Here is an 11,325-nt window from a genome sequence, read left to right on the forward strand (position 1 = left end):
AGGGAGGGGCTGGGCGGCGGCGCTCGGGAGAGGGAGGAGCTGGGCGGCGGTGAGGGGCGGGGCTGGTGTGGGCACAGGCGAGTGCAGGCCACCGGCTATATAGCCGCGCCGCACCCGTGTGTACGCGTGCGAGGGAGGGGAGGCGTCGGCGCGCCGTCCCGTGACGTGCCGCCCGTGAGGAATCAATGGCAAGGCTGACCGGCGGCAGCCTTGGCATTGATTCCCCGCGGGAACCGAGGCCGTTGGGGGAAGACGAGGCGCCGTGTCGCTGACGCGGCGGGCCCGCGGCTGTTTCGCGCCAAAACAGTTTGCCCCGGCGCCCCCGGGCGTCCCCCAGCGCGCCGGGTTCGGCCTGGGTCCGCCGGCGCTGTTTTCGGCCCAGGCCGGTGAAAATCGGGCTCCTGGGACGCGACTGGGCCGTTTTTTTGACGCCGGCATGAAAAAATCGTCTGAGAAAGTCTTTCTGGGGACGCGGCTGGAGATGCCCTAAGCACAGTGCAAGTCAATTTGCCACACACTATGCACCGTCCCCATGTACATGCGAGTACGCAACATCGTCTCCAACGGATGAAGTTTTAGATACCCTAACAAATATTGCCTGAAAAACCTCTTGAAACCCCTCTCCCACCCGCAGCTCCAGCACCCGTCTCCCCTCAGTTCGATTTCCCCCGATCCCCTCCTCTCAAATTGCCATGGCAAGAACACGAGAACCCTAGCCAGATCTAGACGAAAAACAAGCAACAATCTGCTGGTTTGAAGGTCAGTTCATCCACGTATCGGGCCGTACCCCCTGCCCCTCCCTGTAATTCTTGCCAACGAGATGATACTATTATCGTGAACCACAAATCCGGGTGCACACTGAGTAAGAATTGCCATGTGTGTTCGGTTTTGTTTGCGATTTTGGTTCCACATCATGGTTGGATATGAGAGAAACTACACTCAAAATGTGGGCTCGAATTTCAGTTGCTTCCATGTATTTTGGGACAAAAAAAATGAAAAACAAAGCATTCAGCAGAAAAAAACAAGACACCCGCGCAAACTCCAGTTAGAAATTTTAAAAAATTGACATGTCTATTTGTAGTTAATTGTTGGGACATTTTAGCTGTATTTGCCACCCTGATAGCCAAGAAATAATTGACATGAGTTGATGCGTCTATCTGCCACATCATTTTAGTGATACTTGCCACCCCTGTTGGCACAGAAGTTGCCATGTCATTTTAATTTCCATCTATGTTTGCTTGTAACTGTCATGCAGCCAAGAAACAGTGTTTGTCCAGAATGCACGCAAAACAAAATGGCATGGAGCATCTCCTTGGGCTGCCATGGGATCCTCATGGATTTCTCATGCAAAAAATGTCATGTGACGATGATAAAGATAATTTGGCATATTACATTTGTTGTCTTTGCCATGCTCTGTGCGCGCGGATTGTCGTACATGAAAATGAAAAGGAATCAAAATAAATGCATAACTATGAAGTGTGGAAAAAGAATGCCATTTTTTGTAAATCATGCCCTCCTATGGCACCATGGTTTGACATCATTCTGAGATGAAGACCTGCTAAATTAACTATATGGTGTTTTGTTCATTCTACACAGGAAACAAAAAAGACGAGAAACAAATGGATCCTGTAGATGGGTCTAATCCATGGTTGTTCTGATCGATTTGAGCACCACATGGGATGCACTGGACTATGAGGAACTAATTTCAGCCGGAGCGTTGCTACCACTATTGTAGCAATATGCAGACATAGGTATGAACTATGCATGAAGTGCAACTTCTTTAAGAAAAGCTTGTCATGTGAAGAAAGAATTGCCATGCGTATAGTAATAAGGTGGTAATTGTTTGATGGTTTGAGTAAAAGTTTACAATAATTTGTAACCATATAAGCCCCATCCAGCAGGTGCCATCATGTATATTTTGTGGCTTCTAACGTGAAACCAAAAAATATATTTGCAGAGGCTTTCAATACAACTACACCATTAGGAGTTCCATGGCAATCTATACCGGAAAAAACTACCGATGCTTCACATCCAGGATGCCAACATCAAGTAAAAGAAGCAATTCAAGGTACGCAAAAAAAAGAGGCGGATACAAAAACGATAGAGCGGTAAAAAATAGGTAAATATCACTATCGAGCAATGCAAAAACTGTAAACAGATGAACTAGAAACTTAAAAAATAAAAATACATGAATGGGAGCTGGCACATGGCTTCAACTAAAAATGGAAGGTAGGCCATCAACCTCTTATGTCGTAAGACAAAAGTCTGCTTGTTGGGGAATGTAGCAGAATTTTAAAATTTTCTACGCATCACCAAGATCAATCTATGGAGTCATCTAGCAACGAGGGAGAGAGGAGTGCATCTACATACCCTTGTAGATCACGAGCGGAAGCGTTCAAGAGAACGGGTTGATGGAGTCGTACTCGTCGTGATCCAAGTCACCGAAGATCCTAGCGCCGAACGGACGACACCTCCGCGTTCAACACACGTACAGAGCGAGGACGTCTCCCGCGCCTTGATCCAGCAAGGAGGGGGGAGAGGTTGAGGAAGGGGGCTCCAACAGCAGCACGGCGGCGTGGTGGTGGTGAAGCTGCAATACTCCGACAGGGCTTCGCCAAGCTCTTATGGAGGAGGAGAGGTGTTGGGGAGGGGAGGGGCTGCGCCTTGGATGTTGTGTGCAGCCCTCCCCTCACCCCTCTATTTATAGGGGAAGGGGGAAGGGGGCCGGCCCCCTCTAGATGAGATCTAGAGGGGGGGCGGCGGCCAAGGGGAGGGGGGCTTGCCCCCCAAGTAAGGGGGAGCCCCCCCTTAGGGTTTCCCCCAACCCTAGGCGCATGGGCCCTAGGGGGGTGTGGCGCCCCAGCCCACTTGGGCTGGTTCCCTTCTCCATACAGCCCATAAGGCCCTCTGGAAGAGGTGGCCCCTCCCGGTGGACCCCCGAAACCCCTCCGGTGGCCCCAGTACAATACCGATATGCCCCTGAACCTTTCCGGCGACCGTATGACAACTTCCCATATATAAATCTTTACCTCCGGACCATTCCGGAACTCCTCGTGACGTCCGGGATCTCATCCGGGACTCCGAACAACATTCGGTAATCACATACAAGTCTTCTTAACAACCGTAGCGTCACCGAACCTTAAGTGTGTAGACCCTACGGGTTTGGGAGACATGCAGACATGACCGAGACGACTCTCCGATCAATAACCAACAGCGGGATCTGGATACCCATGTTGGCTCCCACATGCTCCACGATGATCTCATCGGATGAACCACGATGTCGAGGATTCAATCAATCCGTATACAATTCCCTTTGTCAATCGGTACGTTACTTGCCCGAGACTCGATCGTCGGTATCCCAATACCTTCTTCAGTCTCGTTACCGGCAAGTCACTTTACTCGTACCGTAATGCATGATCCTGTGATCAACCACTTGATCACATTGAGCTCATTATGATGATGCATTACCGAGTGGGCCCAGAGATACCTTTCCCTCATACGGAGTGACAAATCCCAGTCTCGATTCATGCCAACCCAACAGACACTTTCGGAGATACCTGTAATGTACCTTTATAGTCACCCAGTTACGTTGTGACGTTTGGCACACCCAAAGCACTCCTACGGTATCCAGGAGTTGCACAATCTCATGGTCTAAGGAAATGATACTTGACATTCAGAAAAGCTACAGCAAACGAACTACACGCTTTGAGCTATGCTTAGGATTGGGTCTTGTCCATCACATCATTCTCCTAATGATGTGATCCCGTTATCAATGACATCCAATGTCCATAGTCAGGAAACCATGACTATCTTTTGATCAACGAGCTAGTCAACTAGAGGCTCACTAGGGACGTGTTGTGGTCTATGTATTCACACATGTATTACGATTTCCGGATAACACAATTATAGCATGAACAATAGACAATTATCATGAACAAAGAAATATAATAATAACCATTTTATTATTGCCTCTAGGGCATATTTCCAACACTGCTCACATGCAAAAATATATGTAAAACAAGGTTAAATGAAGTTATCGAGTGCAAATGGCAAATTATGTGGGTTGTATCCCAGTATAGGATGTAAATACTAAAAATGCAGTGAACTTGATCTCATAATTGCCATGTAAGTTTCAACAATATTGCAGGAAACCAAAAAAGAGAAGTCATAGTTGCCATTTATTGTGGTCACATGTTGCCATGTGGTTTGTTCACAAGTTGCCATGCAAGTATAACATAAAATGCCATCACCGCATATTATTTTTTTGAAAAACTAAAGAACAAAAGCTTGAACGGTAACTAGTAAAATATCACTTTTGGCTATCAAGGGAAGAAGGTTGGACTAATAACTTACAAAAAATGCAAGAGCAGGGACCGGATGATGCTCGTGCTGACAATGGGGAACACACGTACATCATATTACACCGGTAAGTAACACCAATTATGTGAAGGAAATATGCCCTAGAGGCAATAATAAAGTTGTTATTTATATTTCCTTATATCATGATATATGTTTATTATTCATGCTCGAATTGTATTAACCAGAAACTTAGTACATGTGTGAATACATAGACAAACAGAGCATCCCTAGTATGCCTCTACTCGACTAGCTCGTTAATCAAAGAAGGTTAAGTTTCCTAGCCATGGACATGTGCTGTCATTTGATGAACGGGACCACATCATTAGAGAATGATGTGACAGACAAGACCCATCTGTTAGCTTAGCATAATGATCGTTCAGTTTTATTGCTACTACTTTCTTCATGACTTATACATGTTCCTCTGACTATGAGATTATGCAACTCCCGAATATCGGAGGAACACCTTGTGTGCTATGAAATGTCACAACGTAACTGGGTGATTATAAAGATGCTCTACAGGTGTCTCTGATGGTGTTTGTTGAGTTGGCATAGATCGAGATTAGGATTTGTCACTCCGTCTATCGGAGAGGTATCTCTCGGCCCTCTCGGTAATGTACATCACTATGAGCCTTGCAAGCAATGTGACTAATGAGTTAGTTGCAGATGATAAATTACGGAACGAGTAAAGATACTTGCCAGTAACGAGATGGAACTAGGTATGATGATACCGACGATCGAATCTCGGGAAAGTAACATACCGATGATAAAGGGAACAATGTATGTTGTTATGCGGTTTGACCGATAAAGATCTCCATAGAATATGTAGGAGCCAATATGAGCATCCAGGTTCCGCTATTGGTTATTGACCAGAGATGTGTCTCGGTCATTTCTACATAGTTCTCGAACCCGTAGGGTCCGCACGCTTAACGTTCGATGACGATTTGTATTATGAGTTATGTGATTTGATGTACCGATGGTTGTTCGGAGTACCGGATGAGATCACGGACATGACGAGGAGTCTTGAAATGGTTGAGACATAAAGATCGATATATTGAAAGGCTATATTCGTACATCGGAAAGGTTCCGAGTGATTCGGGTATTTTTCAGAGTACCGGAGAGTTACGGGAATTCGCCGGGGAAGTAATGGGCCTTAATGGGCCATATGGGAAAGGAGAGAAGGGCCTTAGGGGGTGGCTGCGCACCCCCCCCCATGGGCCAGTCTGAATTGGTCTAGGGAGGGGGCGGCGCCCCCCCCTCTTTCCTTCTCTCCCTCTTCCCCTTCCTTCTTCTCCTACTCCAACTAGGGAAGGGGGGAAACCTACTCCTACTAGGAGTAGGAATCCCCCTTGGGGCGCGCCATAGAGAGGGCCAGCCCTCCCCTCCTCCACTCCTTTATATGCGGGGGAGGGTAGCATCCCATAGACACACAAGTTGATCATTGTCTTAGCCGTGTGCGGTGCCCCCCTCCACAATAATCCACCTCGGTCATATCGTCATAGTGCTTAGGCGAAGCCCTGCGCCGGTAGCTTCATCGTCACCGCCATCACGCCGTCGTGCTGACGAAGCTCTCCCTCGACACTCAGCTGGATCGAGAGTTCGTGGGACGTCACCAAGCTGAACGTGTGCAGATCGTGGAGGTATCGTACTTTCGGTACTAGGATCGGTCGGATCATGAAGACGTACGACTACATCAACCGCGTTGTCATAACGCTTTCGCTTACGGTCTACGAGGGTACGTGGACAACACTCTTCCCTCTCATAGCTATGCATCACCATGATAGATCTTGCGTGTGCGTAAGAATTGTTTTGAAATTACTGTGTTCCCGTACAGTGGCATCCGAGCCAGGTCTATGCGTAGATGTTATATGCACGAGTAGAACACAAAGGAGTTGTGGTCGTGGGTATATACATATTGCTTGCCATCACTAGTTGATTCTTGATTCAGCGGTATTGTTGGATGAAGCGGCCCAGACCGACATTACGCTTACGCTTATGCGAGACTGGTTCTACCGACGTGCTTTGCACACATGTGGCTGGTGAGTGTCAGTTTCTCCAACTTTAGTTGAATCGGATTCAATGAACAGGGTTCTTTTTGAAGATCAAAAAGCAATCACTATACTACATTGTGTTTTTTGATGCTTAGGTAAGAACGGTTCTTGCTCAGCCCGTAGCAACCACGTAAAACTTGCAACAACAAAATAGAGGAAGTCTAACTTGTTTTTGCAGGGCATGTTATGATGTGATATGGTCAAGACATGATGAGATATAAATTGTTGTATGACATGATCATGTTTTGTTAAAGTTATCGGCAACTGGCAGGAGCCTTATGGTTGTCTCTTTATTGCATAAGATGCAAGCGCCATATAATTGCTTTACTTTATCACTATGCGATAGCAATAGTTGCAAAAGAAATAATTGGCGAGACGACCATGTGAAGACACGTTGATAAAGATCAAGATGATGGAGACCATAGTGTCATGCTGGTGGCGATGGAGATCATAACGGTACTTTGGAGATGGAGATCAAAGGCACAAGAAGATGATGGCCATATCATGTCACATATTTTGATTGCATGTGACGTTTATCTTTTATGCATCTTATTTTGCTCAGTACGATGGTAGCTTTATAAGATGATCCCTTACTAAAATTTCAAGGTATAAGTCTTCTCCCTAAGTATGCACCATTGCGACAGTTCTTCGTGCTGAGACACCACATGATGATCGGGTGTGATAAGCTCTACGTTCACATACAACGGGTGCAACCAGTTTTGCACATGCAGAATACTCGGGTTAAACTTGACGAGCCTAGCATATGCAGATATGGCCTTGGAACTGATGGGGAACGTAGTAATTTCAAAAAAATTCCTACGCACACGCAAGATCATGGTGATGCATAGCAACGAGAGGGGAGAATGTTGTCTACGTACCCTCGTAGACCAGCAACGGAAGCGTTGACACAACGTAGAGGAAGTAGTCGTACGTCTTCCCGATCTGACCGATCCAAGTACCGAACATATGGCACCTCCGAGTTCTGCACACGTTCAACTCAGTGACGTACCTCGAGTTCCGATCCAGCAAAATGTTGAGGGAGAGTTTCGTCAGCACGAGGGCGTGATGACGGTGATGATGTTCTACCGACGCAGGGCTTCGCCTAAGCACCGATACGATATGACCGAGGTGGAATATGGTGGAAGGGGACACCGCACACGGCTAAGGAACGATCACGAGGATCAACTTGTGTCTCATGGGGTGCCCCCTTGCCTCAGTATATAAAGGAGGGAGAGGGGGAGGTGCGGCCGGCCCTAGGGGTGCGCCTGGAGGAGTCCTACTCCAACCGGGAGTAGGACTCCCCCCTCTTGCCTTGTTGGAAAAGGAAGGAGGAAGGGAGAAAGAGGAAAGGGGGCGCCGCCCCCCCTTCCTTGTCCTATTCGGACTAGGGGGGAGGGGGCGCGCGGCCTGCCCCGGCCGGCCCTCCTCTTCTCCCTTATGGCCCATGTAGGCCCAATAACCCCCCCGGGGGGGGGGGGTCCGGTAACCCCCCGGTACTCCGGTAAAATCCTGATTTCACCCGGAACGTTTCCGATATCCAAATATAGGCTTCCAATATATCAATCTTTATGTCTCGACCATTTCGAGACTCCTCGTCATGTCCGTGATCACATCCGGGACTCCAAACAACCTTCGGTACATCAAAACACAAAAAACCCTAATTACGATCGTCACCGAACTTTAAGCGTGCGGACCCTACGGGTTCAAGAACTATGTAGACATGATCGAGACATGTCTCCGGTCAATAACCAATAGTGTAACCTGGATGCTCATACTGGCTCCTACATATTCTACGAAGATCTTTATCGGTCAGACCGCATAACAACATACGTTGTTCCCTTTGTCATTGGTATGTTACTTGCCCGAGATTCGATCGTCGGTATCTCAATACCTAGTTCAATCTCGTTACCAGCAAGTCTCTTTACTCGTTCTGTAATACATCATCCCGCAACTAACTTATTAGTTGCAATGCTTGCAAGGCTTGAGTGATGTGCATTACCAAGAGGGTCCAGAGATACCTCTCCGACAATCGGAGTGACAAATCCTAATCTCGAAATATGCCAACCCAACAAGTACCTTCGGAGACACCTGTAGAGCACCTTTATAATCACCCAGTTATGTTGTGACGTTTGGTAGCACACAAAGTGTTCCTCTGGTAAATGGGAGTTGCATAATCTCATAGTCATAGGAACATGTATAAGTTATGAAGAAATCAATAGCAACAAACTAAACAATCAAGTGCTAAGCTAACGGAATGGGTCAAGTCAATCACATCATTCTCCTAATGATGTGATCCCGTTAATCAGATGACAACTCATGTCTATGGTTAGGAAACATAACCATCTTTGATCAACGAGCTAGTCAAGTAGAGGTATAATAGTGACACTCTGTTTGTCTATGTATTCACACATGTATTATGTTTCCGGTTAATACAATTCTAGCATGAATAATAAACATTTATCATGATATAAGGAAATAAATAATAACTTTATTATTGCCTCTAGGGCATATTTCCTTCAGTCTCCCACTTGCACTAGAGTCAATAATCTAGATTACACAGTAGTGATTCTAACACCCATGGAGCCTTGGTGCTGATCATGTTTTGCTCGTGGAAGAGGCTTAGTCAACGGGTCTGCAACATTTAGATCCGTATGTATCTTGCAAATTTCTATGTCTCCCACTTGGACTAAATCCCGAATGGAATTGAAGCGTCTCTTGATGTGCTTGGTTCTCTTGTGTAATCTGGATTCCTTCGCCAAGGCAATTGCACCATTATTGTCACAAAAGATTTTCATTGGACCCGATGCACTAGGTATGACACCTAGATCGGATATGAACTCCTTCATCCAGACTCCTTCATTTGCTGCTTCCGAAGCAGCTATGTACTCCGCTTCACATGTAGATCCCGCCACGACGCTTTGTTTAGAACTGCACCAACTGACAGCTCCACCGTTCAGTAGAAACACATATCCGGTTTGCGATTTAGAATCGTCCGGATCAGTGTCAAAGCTTGCATCAACGTAACCATTTACGATGAGCTCTTTGTCACCTCCATATATGAGAAACATATCCTTAGTCCTTTTCAGGTATTTCAGGATGTTCTTGACCGTTGTCCAGTGATCCACTCCTGGATTACTTTGGTACCTCCCTGCTAGACTTATAGCAAGACACACATCATGTCTGGTACACAGTATTGCATACATGATAGAGCCTATGGCTGAAGCATAGGGAACATCTTTCATTTTCTCTCTATCTTCTGCGTTGGTCGGACTTTGAGTCTTACTCAATTTCACACCTTGTAACACAGGCAAGAATCCTTTCTTTGCTTGATCCATTTTGAACTTTTTCAAAACTTTGTCAAGGTATGTGTTTTGTGAAAGTCCAATTAAGTGTCTTGATCTGTCTCTATAGATCTTGATGCCTAATATGTAGGCAGCTTCACCGAGGTCTTTCATTGAAAAACTTTTATTCAAGTATCCTTTTATGCTATCTAGAAATTCTATATCATTTCCGATCAGTAATATGTCATCTACATATAATATCAGAAATGCTACAGAGCTCCCACTCACTTTCTTGTAAATACAGGCTTCTCCAAAAGTCTGTATAAAACCAAATGCTTTGATCACACTATCAAAGCGTTTATTCCAACTTCGAGAGGCTTGCACCAGTCCATAAATGGATCGCTGGAGCTTGCACACTTTGTTAGCTCCCTTTGGATCGACAAAACCTTCTGGTTGCATCATATACAACTCTTCTTCCAGAAATCCATTCAGGAATGCAGTTTTGACATCCATTTGCCAAATTTCATAATCATAAAATGCGGCAATTGCTAACATGATTCGGACAGACTTAAGCATCGCTACGGGTGAGAAGGTCTCATCGTAGTCAATCCCTTGAACTTGTCGAAAACCTTTTGCAACATGTCGAGCTTTGTAGACAGTAACATTACTGTCAGCGTCAGTCTTATTCTTGAAGATCCATTTATTCTCAATTGCTTGCCGATCAACGGGCAAGTCAACCAAAGTCCACACTTTGTTCTCATACATGGATCCGATCTCAGATTTCATGGCTTCTAGCCATTTTGCGGAATCTGGGCTCACCATCGCTTCTTCATAGTTCGTAGGTTCATCATGATCTAGTAGCATGACTTCCAGAACAGGATTATCGTACCACTCTGGTGCGGATCTTACTCTGATTGATCTATGAGGTTCGGTAGCAACTTGATCTGAAGTTTCATGATCATTATCATTAGCTTCCTCACTAATTGGTGTAGGTGTCACAGAAACCGGTTTCTGTGATGTACTACTTTCCAATAAGGGAGCAGGTACAGTTACCTCATCAAGTTCTACTTTTCTCCCACTCACTTCTTTCGAGAGAAACTCCTTCTCTAGAAAAACCCCGAATTTAGCAACAAAAGTCTTGCCTTCGGATCTGTGATAGAAGGTGTACCCAACAGTCTCCTTTGGGTATCCTATGAAGACACATTTCTCCGATTTGGGTTCGAGCTTATCAGGTTGAAGCTTTTTCACATAAGCATCGCAGCCCCAAACTTTTAGAAACGACAACTTTGGTTTTTTGCGAAACCACAGTTCATAAGGCGTCGTCTCAACGGATTTCGATGGTGTCCTATTTAATGTGAATGCAGCCGTCTCTAAAGCATAACCCCAAAACGATAACGGTAAATCAGTAAGAGACATCATAGATCTCACCATATCTAGTATAGTACGATTACGACGTTCGGACACACCATTACGCTGTGGTGTTCCGGGTGGCGTGAGTTGCGAAACTATTCCTCATTGTTTCAAATGTAGACCAAACTCGTAACTCAAATATTCTCCTCCACGATCAGATCGTAGAAACTTTATTTTCTTGTTATGATGATTTTCAACTTCACTCTGAAATTCTTTGAACTTTTCAA

This window comes from Triticum urartu, chromosome 1, assembly GCF_003073215.2.
Source record: "Triticum urartu cultivar G1812 chromosome 1, Tu2.1, whole genome shotgun sequence".
NCBI lineage: Eukaryota > Viridiplantae > Streptophyta > Magnoliopsida > Poales > Poaceae > Triticum > Triticum urartu.